Source organism: Giraffa tippelskirchi, chromosome 3 (genome assembly GCF_054371585.1).
Source record: "Giraffa tippelskirchi isolate mGirTip1 chromosome 3, T2T-mGirTip1v1.2.pri, whole genome shotgun sequence".
Classification (NCBI taxonomy): domain Eukaryota; kingdom Metazoa; phylum Chordata; class Mammalia; order Artiodactyla; family Giraffidae; genus Giraffa; species Giraffa tippelskirchi.
Genome location: NC_137277.1, coordinates 133,666,536 through 133,690,647, shown reverse-complemented (window position 1 = coordinate 133,690,647; position 24,112 = coordinate 133,666,536). Strand labels below are relative to the sequence as shown.

General features: G+C 44.4%; 1 long non-coding RNA gene across 2 annotated transcripts; it reads left to right on the top strand.

Moving 5' to 3' along the window:
• Positions 1–15,045: 15,045 nt before the first annotated feature.
• Positions 15,046–23,308, top strand: LOC145540927 (uncharacterized). Of its 2 annotated transcripts, XR_014078643.1 has the most exons (4): positions 15,082–15,167; positions 20,976–21,177; positions 21,586–22,108; positions 22,554–23,308. It is a non-coding gene; the product is annotated as an uncharacterized LOC145540927 (long non-coding RNA). The 2 variants fall into 2 exon arrangements; XR_014078644.1 differs by lacking the exons at positions 20,976–21,177; positions 21,586–22,108 and having other exon boundaries at positions 15,046–15,397.
• The last annotated feature ends 804 nt before the right edge of the window (positions 23,309–24,112 follow it).

Here is a 24,112-nt window from a genome sequence, read left to right as displayed (position 1 = left end):
CTAAAAACTCCCCACAATCTTTACTAGTAACATTATTAGAAGCACTTTCTTAAAGATATTCTATTCAACAAATATTTATCCACATACACTGGCCACTATTCTAGGCTCTGGGTATTCAAGAATGAACAAGTTAGTGAGATCCCTGCCTTCCTGGAGTTTGCATTCTAGCAGATGGAAACCACTGAAATGTGTTTGGCTGCTGGCAAAAGAAAACCCCTTATTCAAATGGGCTTAAATAGTCACCAAGTGCTTCTCCACAGACCGAGAAGTTCAGAAGTCCCTGGATTCCAGCTGCAGTCACCAGGGGTCCAGCTCTGCTTGTCTGAGGGTCTCTTGATCCTGCCCCACTCCAACCGAAAACATAATTTTTTTTAATTAGTTTTTATTGAAATGTAGTTACTTTACAGTGCTGTGTCAGTTCCTGCTGTACAGCAAAGTGAGCCAGCTATACCTATATGTTTATCCCCTATTTTTCCATTTCCTTTCTATTTAGGCCACCAGAGAGCACTGAGTAGAGTTCCCTGTGCTATGCAGTAGGTTCTCATTAACTATCTATTTTACAAAAGCCTCATTCTGAGGCTGCTTAACAAGACGTCACCTCCACCTCCTCATCACCAGCTCTCAGCTGAGCCTCCTGTGATCTTCTCTGAGCCCTTCAGGATCACAGCTCTTCAGTCCCAAGTTCTAAAAGCTTTTATCATCCTTGAGTCTCACAACCCTGGTTCCCCAGCAGTCGAGAACAGTGTTAGGGTTAAGGTTAAGGTTCCTCATGAGCCCTGCTTCTTTTCTTCCCTTCCTTCTCAGTTCTGCTCTTTCCCTTGCTCTCTGCCCTTCACATGCTCCCTCTGAACAATTCATTTCCTCCCCCAACTTCAGCTGGGATGACACTTCCCACAGCTGGACCACGAGCCGAGCCGCAGCCTCGACCCTATACTGCAGGTCCCCGTTCTCAGCTACCTGCTGGGCATTTTCCTTATTCCAGCACCATCACCTATATCCATCTTGCTGTTCAGAGACCTCAAAGTCCTTTTGTGATCACCATGCTTTGTGAAATGAAGCCTAGAGAAGATGTTGCCTGTGTATTTTGGGGCAGCAGGAATGTTGACAAGAGGGTGAAAATTACATCACACACCATTCAACAGTTGTCAACCTCACTGGTGTTGTAGTTCCAAGTGTTATTTACATGTGCCTCACAAAGCAAGATAAAGTAGATGAACCAATAAGGGCTCAGTCCCTGTTTGTAAGAACACAGACTTTGAGTCAATAAGTCATTGAGAAACAATTCCCCATCCCAGTGTGACAATCAAGGGACATGAAGCAAGCCAGCTCCGAGTCAAAGCAGCAAGGCAAAAGCTTGAGAAGATAGAGGCCACTTAGTACTTATACAAAACCTCAACACCCAAGTGACCCTTTTCTCACTGTTAAGCAAAGCTAGGACCCAGATAGCAGGCAGGCAGGCAGGCACCCTGCAACAAAGCCTTCCCATTGTGCAGTGACACCCATCCCGAGGGAGATTTCAGGCCATGAGAACACTCTAGCTCGTGCCCAGGAGTCATGATCAGGGCACCAAGCAATTCAAGCCTTACCTTCTTCAGCCACTTCACCCAAGTCAACAGGCCTCTGAATCTTGTCTGGTGCTCAGTCTTCACTTTACTTTGGTCACACGCTAAGAAGGATTGAAATATCTTCTTACCTTGACTGAAACGGGCTTCCCTGTAGCTCAGACAGTAAAGAATCTGACTGCATTGCAGGAGACCTGGGTTCGATCCTTGGGTCAGGAAGATCCCCTGGAGAAGGGAATGGCAACCCACTCCAGTATTCTTGCCTGGAGAAGCCCAAGGACAGAGGAGCCTGGCAGACTACAGTCCATGGGGTCACAAAGAGTCGAAGATGACTAAGTGATTAACACTACCTTGATTGAAATACCCCATATCTTGATGGTCCCAAATTACCAAGAGAACACTCTAGGGTTTTTGGATAAAGTTAAACTCCACCTCTTACTCCTAAAGGGCTTCCCAGGTGGCTCAGTGGTAAAGAATCAGCCTGCCAATGCAGAAGACGAAGGAGACTGAGGTTCCATCTCTGGGTCAGGAAGATTCCCTAGAGGAGGAAATGGCAACCTGCTCCAGTATTCTTGCCTGGGAAATCCGATGGACAGAAGAGCCTGGAGGGCTACAGTCCATGGGGTCACAGAGAGTCAGACACGACTTAGTGACTAAGCACATATGCACCTCCCCCTAAAACCAACTCCTCCCTCTTAAAGACCTCATTTCCAATCACCAGTGTTGCTTCTCTTCTAAATTTAACATCTCTTCCTCTCTGTCCATACCAAAGGTCATTTCTAGATTTTCACATCTACATTACTTCATCCTTCCTAGCCACTTCTCGTGTGGTTATTACAATGGCTGGAACCCCAGCTTCAATCACACTATCTCTCTTATTTGTTCCAAACTCTTATGCTTCCCCTGCCTAATAAAGCTAGAGCTCCCCAGTTGTCACAGGAGCCAACAGGAAAAAATGCATCCTCACAGGGGCAATGTTTCATTCAGTGGTTCTGTGTACAGGCCAACCAACAAGTCTGATGAAGACAGACAACCTGGGCAGAGAGGATTTTAGCAGCAATGATGAAGCTAAAGTAAACTGGAACCATCTCTGAGGTCAAGTTCATTGCATTTATTTTCTCATTCATCTCTGCATAAAACCTAGAAATCAATGTTCTTACCTCACCTTAAACAAAAGAAAATGGAGGCTTGGAGAAGAGAAGAGATTTCCCCAAAGTCTCACGGCCTGACTCTAAATTCTAATCCTGCTGTCTGAGCCCAATGCCTTGGCCTCAACAGACCACCAGGTGTGAGTTTATTCACCATCACAACCTCTGCACCTAAAACAGGGCCTGGCACATTAACATTTGTGGGATGAATAAATGTTGGAAAGGACCAGCAATGAGGGCCAGTAATTTCCAAAGGGCAATGGATTTTTATACCTAAGAAAACATGAAATGAAGTTGGGCTCAGACTATATAGGACTTTGAATGTCTCCGTGAGAAATGAGAATTCATTTCTATATACCAAGGAAAGCCACTGCAGCTTTGTAGTTAATGAGCCTTCTTTTCAACAGCTGTGCCATGAATCTGTTACCAAGAGTCTTTTTAAAAACAAGACTAACATGAAAGGGAGTCCCTTGCAGTAACCTTATTCCTTTTTAAAATTCTCTATGAATCCTCCTTCTCAAGCAAGACATGAAATTACCGATTTTGCTCGATCTCCTCTGATTTGAACAGATCTGCCCTTTTGAAAGCCACAAATGTGCAATTGTCATGCTGCCATTAAGTCTTCTAAAATATTGATTCCAAATGCGAATTTCCATCCTCACCCATTACCTTCAAAAGGAGACATATGTCAGGAGAAAAAAATCTTATTTTCCTGCCCTTTGCTCTGAGACCAAAGCCACTTGTAAATTTAATATTAAGGTTAGGAGCAGCTATTTCAACCTAAACTTTAGAAGGAAGGAAACTGAGGCCGCAAATGATGAGTTGTTCAAGCAATTTCGTTCAAGCACTATTGTCCCCTCACTCTATTTCAGGTCTGCAAGTCTGGGAACGCTGTATTTTATGGAAAGGATTCTGCTGATCCAGGTCGAGGTTTCTCCCTGTCCTATCTCTCAGTTCCCTGGAATCTTCCTCCTGCCCTGTCACTCCCTAAACTGCTTTCTTGAAGATCACCTGTGGTCCTTTAAATGTTACAGGTCAAGGTCTTTTCTTGAGCTAATCCCATTTGACCATTTGGATTGACTCACGTTTTTGCCCTCCTCTTCCGGGATGTTTTCCTCGCCTGGGTTGGGTACCTTATTGCTTCTGCCCATCCCCCTTTAATCCGGCCATGCCATGGTCATCAGCTGGTCTTCCTCCTCCAGCTCACCCTCCCATAAAGGGCTGGTCCCCAAGTTGCAGCCTGCTCCTCCAGCTCACCCTCCCACAGGGGCCAGTCCCCACGTTGCAGCCTGAGCCCTATTTTCCCCTCACTCTCTTTCTTTCATTTTTGAATATATATATATATGTATATATATATATATATACACACACACACATTTTATACATATATATATATACTCCACCATTATTTGATTTCTTTATTTTTTATTTATTTTTTGGCAACACCACTCATCATTGAGGACCTTAGTTCCCAGACCAGGAATTGAACTCACACCCCCTGCAGTGGTTCTTAACCACTGGAATCTTAACCACTGGACTGCCAGGGAAGTTCCATTCCCCACCCACCATCACCCACTCTGCTTCTTAGAGACACATTCACAGATTATCCTTGAAAATGCTAGCTTACAGTGGAACTATATGTAACTTTGTTCTATTATTTTCTGAGAGTCCTGTAAATGTGTTATCATACTTTAATAATGCAAAAAAAGAAAGAAACAGAAAATGCTCAGACTTCTAGGTCCAGTGATGACCTCTCTCTTGAGCTCCAGCCCCTGATTTATAAGCACCTGAGCATCTCCACTGGGATGACCCAAGGCAGAGGATATCCAAGGATAAATCGCTATTTCCCAGGCAGTGGTCCATCTTGCTCCCAGTTACTCAGAACAGAAATCCTACACCTTTGCTTCTGTACAACTTCTTGTGATAATCTGTCACCAAGTCACACCAGTCATTCCTCAAAATTCCTCTCTCAGCCATCCCTGCATTTCCACCCATTGGACAGCGCCCACCTTAGCATCCTGGCCACTCCGTACGGAAAGCTGTGCGTGTCTTCTCCAGCCCCAACATCTCTTACACCTCTGCACCCACGTGCTTGCTAAATGTCCTGAATGTTGCATTGCAGTCCTGGAAGAGCCAGTGAGGATATCAAAGGCAATAAGACACAGCTTTGGTCCTCGTGTTACTAAGTAAGGGGGTTTGGGCTGAAACCAAGGTGGACATTTTTGGTATTTGCTAGTCTAGAATCCCTTCTTCCAACCATCATGCCTGGGTTTTTCTCTGAGGAAGCCCACTTCTGAGCCTACAAAGTTCCAGCCAGAGGTGGCCATCTTGATGTTCAGGGTATGAGCTCCGCATCTAGTCAGTCCACCCTGACTCAAGGAAAGACATGTGACTCGGTCCAGACTTTTGCTGAAACTGCTGGAAAAGAAATGCCTTCTCCTGGAAACAGAGCTTGGAGCTGCCAGCATCTGTGTTCACCACCCAGTGAGGGTAGCTTCCTGAGAATAAGACTTAACAGGGGAGGTGGGGGGATTCAGCCGAGCAACAAGCCAAAGGGTCGCCTTCTTGATGACACACCCTTGGATCCAGTGGCACCTGAAGCCAGACACGCTTCTTGACTTTCCTTGTTTCATGAGCCCTGAGAGAACAAACAACCACTATAATCACAGTCACTTTTAAAAAAATTTAAGCTGGTTTGATTAGGTTTCAGATACTTGCAACTAGAGTCCTTTTTTACAGACATAAAGAAATATACAGAGTACTGCCTGCTGTGTGCAGAAAGGGAACTACATGTGAGATATGGATTTAGTACGTGGGGAGATGGGTGGATAACAGGGTGGGTAAGCAGAGCTCCATGGGAAAAAAAATATCTGAGTGTAAAAATGAGTTAGAAAGGAGCCAGGAGGCTGTGTGAACACGGGAGCAGGAGGGCGGAGGCAAGCTCTGAGGGGCAGCAGCGGGAGATGACCACCAGGGGGCGTATCAGCAAGTCAGGAGCACCGACTTCCTCATGGGGCCAAGAGGGCACTGAGGCGTTAATTAAAAAATAATACAAGTGAGTATATGAGAGACAGAAACAGACTCCCAGACACAGTCAACAAACTTACAGATACCCAAAGGAGAGGGAAAGGGAAGGGACAAATTAACAGTTTGGCATTAACAGATACAAACTACTATACATGAAATGAACAACAAGGATGTACTTTACAGCACTGGGAATTATACCTGCTGCTGCTGCTGCTAAGTCGCTTCAGTCATGTCCGACTCTGTGCGACCCAATAGACCTGAGCAACCTACAGCCTACAGACACAGCGGCAGCAGTGAGATTTGGACCTCTTCAGGGAAGACCAAGTATGGGGTCCACAACCACACCACTTCCCCAGCCTCTCTCCCAGGCCCTAATCTACCTGCATGTCCAAGTCTCACCTGGGTGTTGATGCCATGGCTACCAGGGGAGTGTCTCTTCTTTTTGAGGGCTGATTAGGAAGAGAGATGCTGACCTCGTGCCTCCTGGTTCAGTTCGTACCCTGCCCTGACTCCCTGTGTGATCTGCAAGGCTTGTGTTTGACATTCTTGGTGTTGTTTACTAACCTGCCTGCACAGAAGGTTGCACAGGAATCCCAAGCCATGGAGCAAGGCACAGCTTTTGAGCTCATTATGGAAAGTGAAACAGAAAGATGAAAGCAGGTAGAGGATAAGAGACAGGGGTCCCCAGCCAATAGGTGGAGACCCACCTTATGCAGAGCTGCCAGGCCATCCATTCAAATGCAAATATGGAGCTTCAGCTTAAAACCCTCCAGGGACTTCCTGTGGTCCACAGCAGAAGGTCTCAGCTGCTGCCTTGGAACACCCCAATGCGTTGCATCACCCATACAGTGTGCCTACAGAGATTCATTATTAATAGAAATGAAAATTCAGAAATGAAGTTTTTCAGAAATAGGGCCACAGACATGGAAAATAAACATATGGTTACCAAAGCAGAAAGAGGGAAAAATTAGGAATTTAGGATTACCATATACATACTATTGTGTATAAAATAGATAAGCAACAAGGACCTACCATATAGTACAGGGATCTATACTCAATATTTTGTAATAACCTATAAGGGAAAAGAATCTGAATACACACACACACACACACAAAGACACACATGCACACACACACACGAGTGTGTATATATATATATATACAGAATCACTGTGCTATTCACCTGAAAATAACACAACATTGTAAATCAAATATACCTCAATAAAATTTTTTTAAAGCTTTTTAAAAAAGAAATGAAGATTTTGCTTATAAAATAGAGCAATGAATTCTACAAGACTGTACCCTGTTTTACATGGGTTCCGAGTAGGAAATAAAGCAGAGACTAGCCCTAGCATGCAGCACACTGACCCCAGAGTGACCAGGGCGTGCGAGGTATATGTGGTTGCAAATGTGGTCAGATCACTGTCCCAGAGAAGGAAGCTCCCAGTCCTCAGCGTGGGCACAAGACCCCTAGCATTCCAACACCTGTGCCTCTCCCCATCCTCCCCCAACTCTAGAAAAGTCCACACTCTTCTACACCCCTCCATGGCCCTGCCTCCTCCTGCATCGCTCCTGCTGTCCTCAACACTCAGAAGCACTCTCCTGCTTCTTCCCTGGCTCATACTTCAGGGCTCACCTGTGGAGCTTTCCAGAGCCCGGGAATCACCGTTTCAGCTTCTTTGCCTTCTCACATGCCAAGTTCCTCATTCTCACGCAGTCTCACCTGCTGGCTCTTCCTTATCTACCCAAGCTGACCATTTCTGAGTGCCCTGAGATGCACACTTGATAGCCTACTCCACCTCCACTCTGGCGCTGCTCTGGAGCACAAGACTTCCTCTGTCTGTCCCACATCTCTGCTTGGATGTCCAAGAGAAACCTGACACTTAATAGGAAGTGCCAGAGCTCTTGATCCCACCAACGTTTCTTTTCTCACTTAGTTTTCCGCTTCTTGGTACATGGCACCACAATTTCCCCAGCTGTTTTAATTCAAAGCCTAAGAATTCATCCTGGGTTATCTCTTTTCTTCACTCCTTACATCCAACCCATTCTCAAGACCCAGCAATTCTCCCTCTAGATCTGTGTCCTTCTCCCCTAGCCCCAACCAACCCAGCCACCATGCCCCCTCTGCCCTCCCCACTTCCTTCCTCGCCCCTGGATATCCAGCCTGACTCAGCATCTTCCAGTTGTGCTTAAAATCCCAGTCCTCATCACCACCCACAAGGCCCTCCAAGAGCCTTGCAATCTGGCCCCTGCCGCCCTCTTTGGCCTTTGTGTCCCGCTCCCCCTTTGACTCTTGATCATTCATTGGAGGCTGGTGCGTGTTATTTGTTCTACCCCAGGCTTTACCATCATCCTGGTTAATATGGACACTCACATGGATGACCCCACGATGGCCTTTTACTCAGTCTCCTGACCTATTTATTTTGAGGGCTCTTTCCTTCCTCTCCACCTTGAAGTTATCTTGCTTATGTTCATGTCTTGCCAGTTTCCTCCCCTGAGGGCGGAGGTCTGCCATAAACACCACTGCACTCCCAGACCCTCAGAGCAGTTCCTCACCACGGGAAGCACTCATGAATGTTGAATGAATAAATGCATACATTCCTCCTTTGGACTTCCACTGAGAATCTGTGACAGTCCCCATCCTGGCAATTTCCATTCTATACCTCTTTCCCTATCTATCTCCCAAGCCAGACAATGAACTAATGAGGCTAAGGCCCGTTCTTGCATAATTTACTCCCTAGCACCTGCAGAGACAGGCCCACAAGGGATATTTGGTGAATTCATGTTGAATCAAAGTCATCACTGAAAAAAATCTACAAACAAATTCTGGAGACAATGTGGAGAAAAGGGAGCCCTCCTACACTTTTGGTGAGAATGTAGAATGATTCAGCCACTATGGCGACCAGTATAGAAGTTCCTTAAAAAACTTGAAACAGAACTACCATATGACCCAGCAATCTCACTACTGGGCATATACCCTGAAAAAAACATAATTCAAGAAGACACATGCAGCCCAGTGTTCACTGAAGCACTGTTTACAATAGCCAAGGCATGGAAGCAACCTAAATGTCCACTGAAAGATAAATGCATAGAGAAAATATGTTACATATATACATTGGAATGTTACTCAGTCTTAAAAAGGAATAAAACTGAGTCGTTTGTAGATATGTGGATGGACCTAGAGTCTGTCATTAGAGTGAAGTAAGAAAGGGAAAAACAAATATCGTATGTGGAATCTAGAAAAATGGTACAAATGAACCTATTTGCAGGGCAGGAATAGAGACACAGATGAAGAGAACAGATAAGTGGGCACAGGGAGGGGCTGAGATGAGTTGGGAGATTAGGATTAACATATATACACTACCATGTGCAAAATAGCTAGCTAGTGGGAACCTGCCATACAGCACAGGAATCTCACTCGATGCTCTGAGATGACCTAGAGGGGTGGGATGGGGGGTGGGGTGGGAGGGGGGCTCAAGAGGGAGGGCATATATGTATACCTATGGTTGATTCACTTCACTGTACAGCAGAAACTAACATAACATTGTAAAGCAACTATATCCCACTTAAAAAAAAGTGTCTACTAGGAGCTCTTGACTCAATTACACTTCTCAGAGCTAACTAGTTGCTCTAAGATGCACCTTCCAGGCTTGCCAGCATAGGTGGGGTTGTCCCCATTTGGAGGGAGGGTCTGTGAGCTGTTGGCGACCTTCTACCCCACAGAGTCCCCCTTGTGTTTGCAGAGGCAGATAAAGCCAGGCTGCGAGAGATAAGGATGAAGCAAGGGTACTGCCTGCATCCTTCACATCTTTTCACCTCCTGGGTCTGAGGCACTATATTCCTGCCCTTGGAGTCCAGGGAGCAGTCCTGTTTCTTCATTCTAAATTCCTCTTCTTGTTCACCCAGCTCCAACAGACCAGGGCTCTTTGCTCTCATCTTTGCAACCAAGACGCCTTACCAATACAGGTCCCCAGGAGGAAGTCAAGACAGGCTGCCCCTGCTGGCCATGCTATTCAAGGTATCAGATTTGCAAAATGCAGCTTCTCACCCAGGGTGACTTCAAACTTGAAAAATAAACAGTAGCTTCTCTGCAAAAACACCAGGTCCTGGCACTGCCGTGTGGTGGGGGCCTCACCCCTCCTTTGATTAATAATGGCACCGAGGGCGAGGGGCCATCCTTCAGGCCTCAAGCAAATCGATGTGAAAAATTCCTGTATACCTTGGTTTATACAGCAAGAAGCTTCCTACAAACTGTAAGCAAATCACATTTTTTAAAATGGGGTCCCATTTCCCCACTGACTACGGCTGTCTGCTCAGGATGCTTTCTGTTCCTTTCCGATTTATCTCCAACTGGCAGCAACAAACCATCACCCTGGCCTCGCATTTCTCTTCTTCCCAAGTGGCTCATCAATCAGTCAACAAAATTCTCATTCAGAGCCTATTCTGTGTAAGACATTGTTCATGATCTGTGTGGAGAGCAGAGAAGGCACCGAACGCTTCAGGGAGCTGCTCTCTGGGCATCCTCTACAAAACCAGGTGAATGGCCAACCTCTTCTTTATCTCTTCTGTAAATTCAGGTTTTCTTCTATCAGGTTTTCCCAAAGAAGTGCCTGTGTGTACTGAGTAGCCTATCTAGGTTACCACAGAAATAGAGACTCATCAAAGGATATTTAGAAACATAAGCACCTCTGTAAATCTTCAATAACAGCAATCACCCTAGTTTGGAGTCGTAACTTGGGACTATTCAGAGTGCTGCTGCTGCTAAGTCGCTTCAGCCGTGTCCGACTCTGTGCGACCTCATAGACGGCAGCCCACCAGGCTCCCCCGTCCCTGGGATTCTCCAGGCAAGAACACTGGAGTGGGTTGCCATTTCCTTCTCCACTATTCAGAGTAAGTTCCCAGAAATAAGCACAAATAACTTACTGATCTGCGACTCCTGACAAAGCAAGAGCAAACCAGGAAAAAGCTAACATGCTTTCAAAACAAGTCAGGCCAGGCCAAAATAATTTTTCTTAGTGGCAGAAGAGATAATCCTATAACTGAAGACACCCCAGGTCAACGACCCACCTCTATGTGTTCTGGACTTCCACCAGGCCCTGTCTTGTTGTCAGTGACATCCAGGAGACTTTGTGACCAGCTTCACAAGAGAATATCTGAATTCTTTTCAGTTATTCACAATCTCAAATTCACAAAGGAATTCTAAGGCACCTTCCCAAAAATGATGTAACACCAAAATGTAAACACTGATATATGGTGAGGGACCAGAGCAAAAGGCTTACTGGAGAGTGTTTGTTTGAGAGTAACAGAAATGAATTCAAGATAGCTTTGTAAGAAAGGAAAAAAAAAAAAAAGGAATGTTGCAATGTAAAAAAAAAAAAAAAAGCTTAAGATTTAATCTGTGAAACCCAAGAGCAAGAAAGGAACTGGGTCACAGGAAAGAAAGTACCAATAACAAAGCTTCTTTCTGGATCCCAGGAAGTATCAGCTGCCTGTCCTTCAGCTCTATTTATCTCATGCACCTGTTTCTCTCGCTTTCTCAGCAGTTTGGCTTTCCTGTTGCCCATTCACATAGCTATCTGCAGCCTCAGAGTCTATTTCTTAAGGCTCAAGATGCCTGGAAAGATGCTGACTCTCTCTTGGTCCGGTCGCAGATTCCTGGGAAGAACTTATCTTTAGCCCAGTTTGTCACAGATGGCTGCCATTTACCCAGAAGAGTGTGTTAACTTGGGCTGTCATGACAAAAAGTCACAGAGTCGGGGGCTTCAACAATAAGCTTTTTGTTTTCTCATGGTTCTGGAGACTGAAAGTCCAAGATTAAGTTGCCGGCACAGTCAGCATCTCTGAGACCTCTCTCCTTGGGCTTCAGACAGGTGTCTCCTCACCATGTCTGGCATGGCCTTTCCTCCTTGCCTATGAGTAGGGAAACCAAGAGAAGCAAGCTTTCTGCTGTCCTTTCTTGTAAGGGAATTAATCCCATCATGAGCATCTCATGATCTCATCTAAATGGAATTACCTCCCAAAGGTTCCATCTCCAAACACCATCCCACTGGTGTTACGGAATAAACATATGAATTGGGGGTGGCTTGAAGGCACACAACTCATACTCTAAGTCCCCTACAAAGACGTAAATATGCGTTCGCATGTCCAATCATGTAAGTTAGTTCACGTGTCTGACATTGTCACACATGTACATCCCCTGCAAGGGATTGTGCTTTTGTGTACTTTAGAACAGATACAGATTATATTTTTCTGTAGATTTTTGTACAGTTAGAACTGGGCATGGAACAACAGACTGGTTCCAAATAGGAAAAGGAGTACATCAAGGCTGTATATTGTCACCCTGCTTATTTAACTTATATGCAGAGTACATCATGAGAAACGCTGAGCTGGAAGCAGCATAAGCTGGAATCAAAATTGCTGGGAGAAATATCAATAACCTCAGATATACAGATGAAACCACCCTTATGGCAGAAAGTGAAGAAGAACTAAAAGCCTCTTGATGGAAGTGAGAGAGGAGAGTGAAAAAGTTGGCTTAAAGCTCAACATTCAGAAAACTAAGATCATGGCATCTGGTCCCATCATTTCATGGGCAATAGATGGGGAAACAGTGGAAACAGTGTCAGACTTTTTTTGGGGGGCTCCAAAATCACTGCAGATGGTGATTGCAGCCATGAAATTAAAAGATGCTTACTCCTTGGAAGGAAAGTTATGACCAACCTAGATAGCATATTAAAAAGCAGAGACATTACTTTGTCAACAAAGGTCTATCTAGTCAAGGCTATGGTTTTTGCAGTAGTCATGTATGATGTGAGAGTTGGACTATAAAGAAAGCTGAAAGCCAAAGAATTGATGCTTTTGAACTGTGGTGTTGGAGAAGACTCTTGTGAGTCCCTTGGACTTCAAGGAGATCCAACCAGTCCATCCTAAAGGAGATCAGTCCTGGGTGTTCATTGGAAGGACTGATGTTGAAGCTGAAACTCCAATACTTTGGCCACCTCATGCGAAGATTTGACTCATTGGAAAAGACCCTGACACTGGGAAGCATTGGGGGCGGGAGGAGAAGGGGACGACAGAGGATGAGATGGCTGGATGGCATCACTGACTCGATGGACGTAGGTTTGAGTAAACTCCAAGAGTTGGTGATGGACAGGGAGGCCTGGCGTGCTGCAATTCATGGGGTTGCTAAGAGTCAGACATGACCGAATGACTGAACTGAACTGAGTGATATTTTTAAAAACTTAGAGATGAAATTAATTTCATTTTTTTAATTTTTTAATTAAAAAAATAAATTTATATAACCCCTTTGTTAAAAACAACAACAACAACTGTGCAGTAGTACAGTATATTTTTTCAAGCTCAGGATGTCTGGAAGCAAACATAAAAGCAGCAGTGATGTAGCTGGCACCAGCTGTTGTATTGTATTACTGTAATTTTCAAGGTACTGTACTATAAGATTAAAAATGTTCTTTTATTTTTGTGTGCATGTTTTTTATGTATTATTTGTGTGGAAAGTATTATAAACCTATTACAATCCAGTACTAATTGCCGATTGTGTTTGTTGGGAACCTAGGCTAACTCTGTTGGACATATGAACAAATTGGACTTTGGAAAGCACTCTCAGAACAGAACTCATTTGCATATAGGGGACCTACTGTAACAACTTGGAATCTACCACCAGCTGTGAGGAGGAGAAGCTAGTATGAGCTGGGCTGCAATTCCAAACATATCTATTACCAAAATGAACGTAACACAGTCAAAGAAAGAGTGCATGGGAAACAGACCACATGGCTCCATCCACACACTAGAGAGAGGGCACAGATTTAGCTCTGAGTTTCCAAGCAGTCAAGGTACAAAGGACAGGAAGTGTCTCAAGTTTTCTGATGTGACTAACAGAGAACAAATCACTTTCACAAGTGAGTCCCAGTTTATCCAGTTATGTGGTCTGACAGTAATTTCCCCTAAGTCCACACTGAGGAGACCCCATATGGTACACAAGTTAATGTCCTCAGGGGCATCATCCCTGCAATTATAATCTTCCCTGGAGTCATGTCTTATCCTGACCCTCCTCAGGCCAAACCTCAAACCAAAAGAGCTATCAGTTCAGTTCAGTCACTCAGTCGTGTCCGATTCTTTGCAACCACATGGACTTCAGCACACCAGGCTTCCCTGTCCATCACCAACCCCCAGAGGCTATTCAAATTCATGTCCATTGCATCGGTGATGCCATCCCACCATCTCATCCTCTGTCATACCCTTCTGCTCTTGCCTTCAACCTTTCGCAGCATCAGGGTCTTCTCCAATGAGTCAGTTCTTCGCATCAGGTGGCTAAAGTATTGGAGTTTCAGCTTCAGCATCAGTCCTTCAATGAATATTCAGGACTGATTTCCTTTAGGATGGACTGGTTGGATCTCCTTGCAGTCCAAGGGGCTCTCAAGAGTCTTCTCCAACACCACAGTTCAAAAGCATCAATTCTTCAGTGCTCAGTTTTCTTTATAGTCCATCTCTCACATCCATACATGACTACTGAAAAAACCATAGCCTTGACTAGACGAACCTTAGTTGGTAAAGTAATGTCTCTGCTATACAGACTGTTCTATATAGACAGAGCTGTAGAGAAAGTTCTATTATTGTCCCCATTTTACAGATGAGGCTGAAGCAGAGGAGACAATTCACCCTCCTAAGGTCAGACATCTAGTAAGTGTGTGAGTGCTAAGTCACTTCAGTTGTGTCCAACTCTTTGTGATCCTGTGGACTGTAGCCCACCAGGCTCCTCTGTCCATGGGATTCTCCAGGCAAGAATCCTGGAGTGGGTTGCTACGCCCTCCTCCAGCAGATCTTCCTGACCCAGGGATCAAACCCACATCTCTTATGTCTCCTGTATTGGCAAGCAAGTTCTTTACCACCAGCAACACCTGGGAAGGCCATTTAGTAAGTAGGGGCAGTGTAATTGAAATCTGCACATACTGACATGGGACAGCACAGGCCTAGTGAATTCTGCAAGGACAATGCAATCACCTTGTTGGATCTTCAGAAAGTGAGACCTGTGTTGTTCTCATTCTCCTGAGGCCTTTTCTGGTGACATGATCAAAAAGAGGGAACCAGAAGGATCTGAGACCTGGGAAAGAAAACATAGCAGGTGTGGGATAAGTTCTATCTCATTTGTACACAGGTATACATTCAAGACAATGGGCCAGGTCAGAAGGGTTCTAGGATCCAGGACTGGGATGAGGTTAGGCTAGAGCTGCTGCCAGGATGCAAATGTCACAGCCAGGATCAAAACCCAAGACATCACAAAGAGGGAGAAATGATTGGTCAGAGAGGCAGGAAGCCAGGTTCCCAGACCCAGATGAAACATATAAGCCCCAGGCCCCAGCAAGCAGGTTGTGGGTGATGGGAGAAAATGGAGTCTGGAGGGGATCTGATGTATAGGGTAAGATGCTGGAACCTTTGACAGAGCGCCTTTGACCATATGGAGAGAGACAGGCACAGGCCAGTGGCCACCTCAGGGCAGAAGATCTTCAACAGCCAGGAAACAGGGTCAAGGCAGCCAAGCAGCATGGGACAACACATGGCTCGGGAGCAGGTTTTCAAACTTTGGGGGGAGATTACAATAAAAAAAAGTGAAAGGTAGATCCTAGGACCATATAAGCTGGACACCAGGTAAGTTATATGGAAGGACGTGGGCACTGAGGAAAAAAAAGAGAAATTCATCCAGGTATCAGACCATGGGGATAAACTTATGCCAATTACAGGGAGGGTGTAGGAAGTTGAATAGTGAACTTAAAAATGTTCTACTCAAGTGCTAGCCTGTAGACCTATGAATATGACCTTATTTAGAAGTAGAGCTTTTGCAGATAAAATTGAAGATTTCTAGATGATATAGCGATCAATGCAAAGAAATAGAGGAAAACAACAGAATGGGAAAGACTAGAGATCTCTTCAAGAAAATTAGAGATACCAAGGGAACATTTCATGCAAAGATGGGCTCAATAAAGGACAGAAATGGTAGGGACCTAACAGAAGCAGAAAATATTGAGAAGAGGTGGCAAGAATACACAGAAGAAGTGTACAAAAAAGATCTTCATGACCCAGATAATCACGATGGTGTGATCACTCACCTAGAGCCAGACATCCTGGAATGAGAAGTCAAGTGGGCCTTAGAAAGTATCACTATGAACAAAGCTAGTGGAGGTGATGGAATTCCAGTTAAGCTATTTCAAATACTGAAAGGTGATGCTGTGAAAGTGCTGCACTCAATATGCCAGCAAATTTGGAAAACTCATCAGTGGACACAGGACTGGAAAAGGTCAGTTTTCATTCCAATCCCAAAGAAAGGCAATGCCAAAGAATGCTCGAACTACTGTACAACTGCACTCATCTCATATGCTAGTAGAGTAATGCTCAAAATTCTCGAAGCCAGGCTTCAGCAATAAGTGAACCATGAAATTCCAGATGTTCAAGCTGCTTTTAGAAAAGGCAGAGGAACCAGAGATCAAATTGCCAACATCTGCTGGATCATTGAAAAAGCAAGAGAGTTCCAGAAAAACATCTATTTCTGCTTTATTGACTATGCCAAAGCCTTTGACTGTGTGTATCACAATAAACTATGGAAAATTCTTAAAGAGATGGAAATACCAGATCATCTGACCTGTCTCTTGAGAAACCTGTATGCAGTTCAGGAAGCAACAGTTAGAACTGGACATGGAACAACAGACTGGTTCCAAATAGGAAAAGGCTGTGTATGTCAAGGCTGTATATTGTCACCCTGCTTCTTTAACTTATATGCAGAGTACATCATGAGAAACGCTGGGCTGGAAGAAACACAAGCTGGAATCAAGATTGCCGGGAGAAATATCAATAACCTCAGATATGCAGATGACACCACCCTTATGGCAAGAAGCGAAGAAGAACTAAAGATCCTCTTGATGAAAGTGAAAGAGGAGAGTGAAAAAGTTGGCTAAAAGCTCAACGTTCAGAAAACTAAGATCATGACATCTGGTCCCATCACTTCATGGGAAATAGATGGGGAAACAGTGGAAACAGTGTCAGACTTTTTTTGGGGGGCTCCAAAATCACTGCAGATGGTGATTGCAGCCATGAAATTAAAAGCCGCTTACTCCTTGGAAGAAAGGTTATGACCAATCTAGATACCATAGTTAAAAGCAGAGACATTACTTTGTCAACAAAAGTCCGTCTAGTCAAGGCTATGGTTTTCGCAGTAGTCATGTATGGATGTGAGAGTTGGACGGTGAAGAAAGCTGAACGCCAAAGAATTGATGCTTTTGAACTGTGGTGTTGGAGAAGACTCTTGAGAGTCCCTTGGACTGCAAGGAGATCCAACCAGTCCATCCTAAAGGAGATCAGTCCTGGGTGTTCATTGGAAGGACTGATGTTGAAGCTGAAACTCCAATACTTTGGCCACCTCATGCGAGGGGTTGACTCATTGGAAAAGACCCTGATGCTGGGAAGGATTGGGGGCAGGAGGAGAAGGGGACAACAGAGGATGAGATGGCTGGATGGCATCACTGACTCGATGGACACGAGTTTGGGTAGACTCCGGGAGTTGGTGATGGGTATGGAGGCCTGGCTTGCTGCGATTCATGGGGTCACAAAGAGTCAGACACAACTGAGCGACTGAACTGAACTGAACTGAAATAATACAGTCTTGGGTTTAGGGTGAGCGATAGAAGAGAGTGGGCCACACGAAGGCAGAGGCACAGATAGGAGTTATATAGCCATAAACCAAGGAAGGGCTTCCCAAGTGAAGCTAGTGGTAAAGGACCCGCCTGCCAATGCAAGAGACATAAGAAATGAGAGTTCAATCCCTGGGTCAGGAAGATCCCCTGGAGGAGGGCACAGTAGTCCACTCCAGTATTCTTGCCTGGAGAATCCCATGGACAGAGGAGCCTGGCAGGCTATAGTCCATGGGGTTGCAGAGTCCGACATGACTGAAGCAATTTGGCACACATGCAAACCAAGGAAAGCCAAGAATTGCAGAAGTTAGCTGAAGCTGGGACCAAGGCATGGAATGGATTCTCCCTGTCCCCAGAAGGAACCAACCCACTCAATACCTTGATATTGGACTTCTGGACTCTCCAGCTTTCAGTCTAAACAAGTCTCTCTCATGGGACATCTTGTTCACCATCTCTGATAAGAATTCATTCCTCATTCCCTCTGGGCCATGAAGAAAAGTGTTCCTCTGTTTCAGAAATAGCACAATACAGGGCATTGCAGTTTCCTGTCTTTGCATCTGTATCTTCTACTGAAGAGTTTAATCCCTGGGAAATGTGTCTCATTTACCTGTCACCCTAGTTTCTAGCAATGTGCCTGGCAAAGAAAGGATGCTCAACAATGCTAAATGATTGACAGTCGGTAGATGCTGAAGGAATTGTGAATAGATGCTTTCAGGATACTTAAAATGATGTACTGATGCCCTCCAAAGGAAGAGTTAGGGCCATTTAATGAAAGTTTTTCTGAATTACTACCAAAGGGTCTGTCCTCCTCCTGCTTTTAGCTGCTCTTATCTGTCAGTCATTTCTCTTTATCCATTGAAGGTTAGTGCATATTGTTATCTCCACCTGGGCTCTGCCACCATCTGTTGATGTCCACATCCACATGAATGACCCTGAAGATGGCCTCTTAGAATTCAGTCCTTTGACCCACTCATCTCCAAAAGTCTTCCTTCCCCTCCTTCTCACCCCTTCAGCCACCATCTGATGCCCCTTTCATCTTGCTTACTGGACTACACTCACTCACTCATTCTTGAATTCTGGTTCCTCCCCAGGTCATCAGGCCTCTACTTTCTTCATATATTGATTTAACTTGGTCTCCATGGTCTATGATTTTTATGGCATTTTTGCCCATGCCCTAGGCTACCTGGCCCATCTGCTGCCCTTTGTTTTCACCTTCCAGACAAAACCCAAGCCTGGAAAAACCCAACTGGGTGCCATCTCCATGCCTCTGTCTAAGCAGGAAAAGCCAACCAGAGCATCTCAGATCCATTACACCGTCTTGATCCCCAACCTCAAGTGAGCCCACATCCTGCCAAGCAAACGTACTGCATCATCCTTGTCATGTAGGGTATGTCAAACACACCCTACATCATTCCTTGTCACTCTCCATAGTATATGTTTATAAAAGCCATCCACTCTTCTGAAGCTCTGCCTTGGTCACATATCCACATTCTTTTCTCTCATCAGGTGATGTTATCTCTTATTTCACAGAGAAAACAAATGCTATCAGAAAGGAGAGTCTTACAACCAGGCACACAGATCTTCTTCCTGCAAGAGCATCCGCCCCACCATCCTTCACTAGGACAGGAAAGAAACTGACACAATCATGCTTCCATCTGATCTTTGGATCCCACAGCCACCTACCACCTGTGGAATCTTTTGCTATCACATCTTTTTCTTTCCAAATTCTGCAACCTCTCTCTGGTCCTTCTCTGCTTTGATGCCTTTGCCACTGTCAGTACTAGTCCAGGTACAGCTGCTACTCATCCCCCTCCTCTCAAACACTAAAGTGTCTTCACCACTGCCCCTTCTCCACCCCGCCACACACTCCATAGCCCCTCTGATCTGGATCTGAGGCTGACGTTTCACTCAAATAGCTCTGGCTGATATCTCCAGTGAAGTCCATGCAGCCACGTCCAGTGCATATGTTCTAGGTCTCATCTCAACTGGGTTTTCAATAGCCTTTGACTCTGTTAACCCTTCTTCTTTACAAAATACTTTTCCTTGAGTTTTTATGATCTAACAACCTGTTGCTGCTCTTTCTTCCTCTCTAGCCATACCACCTCCATCTCTTTTGTGGGTTATCCTCTTCCTCCAGCCTGTATATAGCGGAATTCTTCAAAACCTAGTCCCGATCAGTCCTTCTCTTCTTAATTAATACTGTCTTCCATGCAAATGGCCAACAGGCAAATGAAAAGATTCTCAATATTTCTAATTATTAGGGAAGTGGAAATCAGAACTGCAGTGAGATACCACCTCACACCAGTCAGAATGGCCATGATTGAACAGTCTGAAATCTACAAATAACAAATGCTGTAGAGGATATGGTGAAAGGGAACCTTCTTACACTGTTGGTGGGAATGTAAATTGGTGCAATCGGTATGGAAAACAGTGGAAATTTCTCAAAAAATTAAAAACAGTGTTGCCATATGATCCAGCAATTCCATATCTGGACAAAACTATAGTTTGAAAAGATACATAATGCCCCAATGTTCATGGTAGCACCATTTACAATAGATAAGACATGGAAATAACATAAATGTCCATTGACAGATGATGGATGAATAACATGTGGTACATATATATACATACCACATAATATATATATATATGTATACACATATATATATGTATTACATATATATATCACATTATATATATATATGGAATATATATATATATAATGGAATACTACTCAGCCATAAAAAGAATGAAATAATATAATTTACAGCAACATGAATGGACCTAGAGATTATCATACTAAGTGAAATAAGTCAGATAAAGTATGATATCACTTATATATGACAGGCTTCCCTGGTGGCTCAGTGGTAAAGAACCCACCTGCCAATGCAGGAAATGTGGTTTCAGTCCCTGGGTCAGGAAGATCCCCTGGAGGAGGAAATGGCAACCCACTCTAGTATTCTTGCCTGGAAAATCCCATGGACAGAGGAGCCTGGCAGGCTACAGTCCATGGGGTTGCAAAGAATCGGACAGATTTAGTGACTGAGCACACACATACGTGAAATCTAAAAAAATTATACAAGTGAACTTAGTTACAAAACAGAAATAGATTCACAGAGACAGGAAGCAAACTTACTGTTACCAAAGTGGAAAGGGGGTGGGAAATTAATTAGGAGCTTGGGATTAAAAGATACACGGTACTATATATAAAGCAGATAGCCAACAAGTTATATATATATACATATACACATAAAAACTGATTCACTTTCCTGTACACCTAAAACTAACACATCATTGTAAATTAACTATACTTCAATTTTTAAAAATAAAAAACTCCATCTTCTATGCCCACAGCTTCAGTTACCACCAAAACCAAAATGACTCACACATTTAGAAAACCAGTCCAGACCTGTCTTTTCAGTTGCAGGTTTTTGCGTAAAACTTCCTAATTAGCCCCTTCCCTTGAATGATCCCAAAGCATCTCACACTCAAAGGACCAGAATTTTGCTCTTCCTCTACAATCCCCCCATTCTGATCTCTTCCAGGAATCAGCATTCAGGAGCATCACTAACCACCCTGTCACTCAAACCAGGAATGTTGATGTGATCCTGACACCTGCCTCACCCTCACTCACCATAGTCATGGGTAACCAAGCCCACCAGTTTTAACCTCTCAACAGTTCTTGAACCATCTACTTTTCTTTGTCTGCACCAACATCCTGATTCATCTCTTCCTTGGACTGCTAAAGTAGCGTTTTATTCCAGAACAGCTCTGACTAGTCCTCCACACTGCAATCAGGGTGATTTTTTTCCCTAAATGCAAATCCCATGCCCATTACCCCTTTGCAACCCCTGGCCCCATGTCAATAGTGAAGCATCCGTATCCCTCCCCTGGGCCCCTCATCACCCTGCACTGCTTCCCAACATAGGACATGTCCCATCTCATTTGTATTTGTTCATTCCACCACAGACGCATGCACGCGCGCATGCGCGCGCGCACACACACACACACACACACACACGTGGAAACCCTTGTTAGTTCCTTGAGCCAGAGACCATGTCATTCTTCTCTGTAGTCTTTGGTGGTACTCAAGAAAGACTCATGGGAATGAACTAAACTAAAGCAAATTAGACTGAAGTCATTCCTTTTTCACAGCAGAAAATTCAATGTCTGGTGTCTCCCTAAACATCAGATGGCCCCCACTTACAACCTGGTCAATACATACAATGACAGTTGACAACATGTTGTCAATGGTTCCTCAGTAGTGGCTAACCCTGCTCAGCAATGACTTTGAGTGATGTGATGAGGCAGAATTCATGCCCAGTAGATATGGCATGAAGAAGAGGATGAAGAAGTGGTAGCCCTGCTGGACATCAGAGAATGAAGCTTGAGAACAAGGATTGTAATTGCACTGACAGTAAATGTTTCCACTTCAATTCTCAGCTTGACCTCCTTTCCCCGAATATTAACTTTTATGAGCTGCTACTCAAAGCGTGCACACTTTTCTTTGGCAGCAGACAGCGACAGTAATAAGCCACAGTGGCGCACTAAACACTGACAGGTGGCAAGGAAATGGGCTCCTCTCCCCATTCAAAAGAAAACTCATCTTGGAGACCAAGCAGATGGATGGAAACCACGCAGAGCCGTGCCTTCCTCAATGAGGCACAAATCTTCCAAAGTAAGCTCACCCGCAGCCCAGGAGGACACAGAGAGGAAATCTTTGTAGACGGGGCCAATGTTTCTGCCACAGAAGCAACTCCATGGAATTGGCCCTGAGGCTTCATCTAATGGTTAGCATCTGGTCTCCAGACTACAGACAATGGGCTCCAAGGAAACCAGTCTCACAGAGGGTCCCCCATCCCTTAGTTGCCCCTCCTCCCTTGGCTCCTATAGCATTCTGAGCTCATCTCTCTCTGTATATGCACACCATTTTCTAAGAACCCTAAAAATATCGGTGGCCCTTATCTCATTAATCCATAAACTTCTCAGGAAGCGACACTATGTCTTATTGAACTCTGCAGTTCCCCAGTGCCCAGCAAAATTCTTGGTATGTAGTAGGAAGCTTGGAGTAATGAAAAGAATAATTTTGATAAGATCTTGGATTTGAACATTTCTATCCACAGGATCACGGGCAAGCCGTCCATTCTCTGAGGACCCAGTTTCCTCATTTATAAAAGTGTGCACCTGCATTCAGAGTCAATACAAGAATCAGACTTTGTTTAGAGAGCACAAGCTCCTAGCACAGAGCTTCACACATACTCGGAGCTAGGATTCATTGAACTGCATCACTGCCAGGGCTAACTCCCTGCTCCACCCCACAGAATATTGGGAGAAAACGAAACTGCTTTAGTTCAGAGACCAATGAAACATCTGATATTTATGGAGGGAAATAATTCACACTCACTGAGAGCCTACCATTGCCAGGCACTCTTCTGGGAGCAGTCTCATCAAAACTCTATCAGTTGGACATGATTACCTGTCCTAACAGAAGGATAAGTCAAGGCTCAGAGAGGTGGTGGTACCTTTCCCAAACTTAAATGTTGGAGCTGGAGTGTGATCCTTGATCTTCATGACTCTAGAGAGTCAGTTCTTCTTACATCACAGAAACCACCCTGTTGCTCAAGCCAGAAATGATCAAGCCTCTTGGTTTTAATCTCTTAATAGTTCTTAAGCTACTTGCTTTTCTCCGTGTCTTCTGACATCCTGATCCATCTCTTCCTTTGCGAGTAAAGAAGCCATCAATTCACAAGACCAATGCTAGAGAGGAAGTGTGGCTGGGAAAGTGATCATGCAGCAACATTGCACTTCTTGATCTTTTGCAGAGTCTTTGTCTGTAGGTTAAATAAGAAAACAGGAATAAATTACCAGTTTTCACCCACTGGGCTTTCTATCTGACTGCACCTATGAACATTGAAGTGTACAGCTTAAAACACTTCAAAGGTTCCCCATAACCACAGTGCAAGTCCTTTAAACATGATGGTTCATTTAATGGTCTCATCTCTCGAAATCCCCTACTTTTCAATGTGTACTTCTGGTGGCTCAGATGGTAAAGAATCTACCTGCAATGCAAGAGACTCAAGTTTGATCCCTGGGTTGGGAAGATCACCTGGAGAAGGGAATAGCTACCCACTCCAGTATTCTTTCCTGGAGAATTCCATGTACAGAGGAACCTGGCAGGCTACAGTTCATGGGGTCACAAAGAGTTGGACTCAACTCGGTGACTAACACTTTCACTTTCATTCACATCAAGCTTGCAGTTCTCCACATACACTGTGTTCTTGCTTGCCATTTCTTCTACTCTCAGTTCTTTATCTTGTTAATCCTACCTAATCTGAACTGAGATTCAATCCAAGCATCTCCTCCAGGAAGTCTTCCCTGATAGGCCAAGTAGGTTTAGCTCCCCATATGAATTACTCTCTCATCCCTACAATTGCCATATTGTTTCTAAATGGCTATTTAGACGTTTATCTCCTGCATCAAAATGTGAGCTCCTTGATGACAGAAAGTATACCTTAATTTACTTTTTTAGTTTCATTGTTATCTATCATGGCTCTCACATAGAACAAGCTTAAAAATAATGTTGAATAGGGACTTCCCTGGTGGTTCAGTGGCTAAGACTCCCCGCTCCCAATGCAGGGGGCCTGGGATTTGATCCCTAGTCAGGGGACTAGATCCCACATGG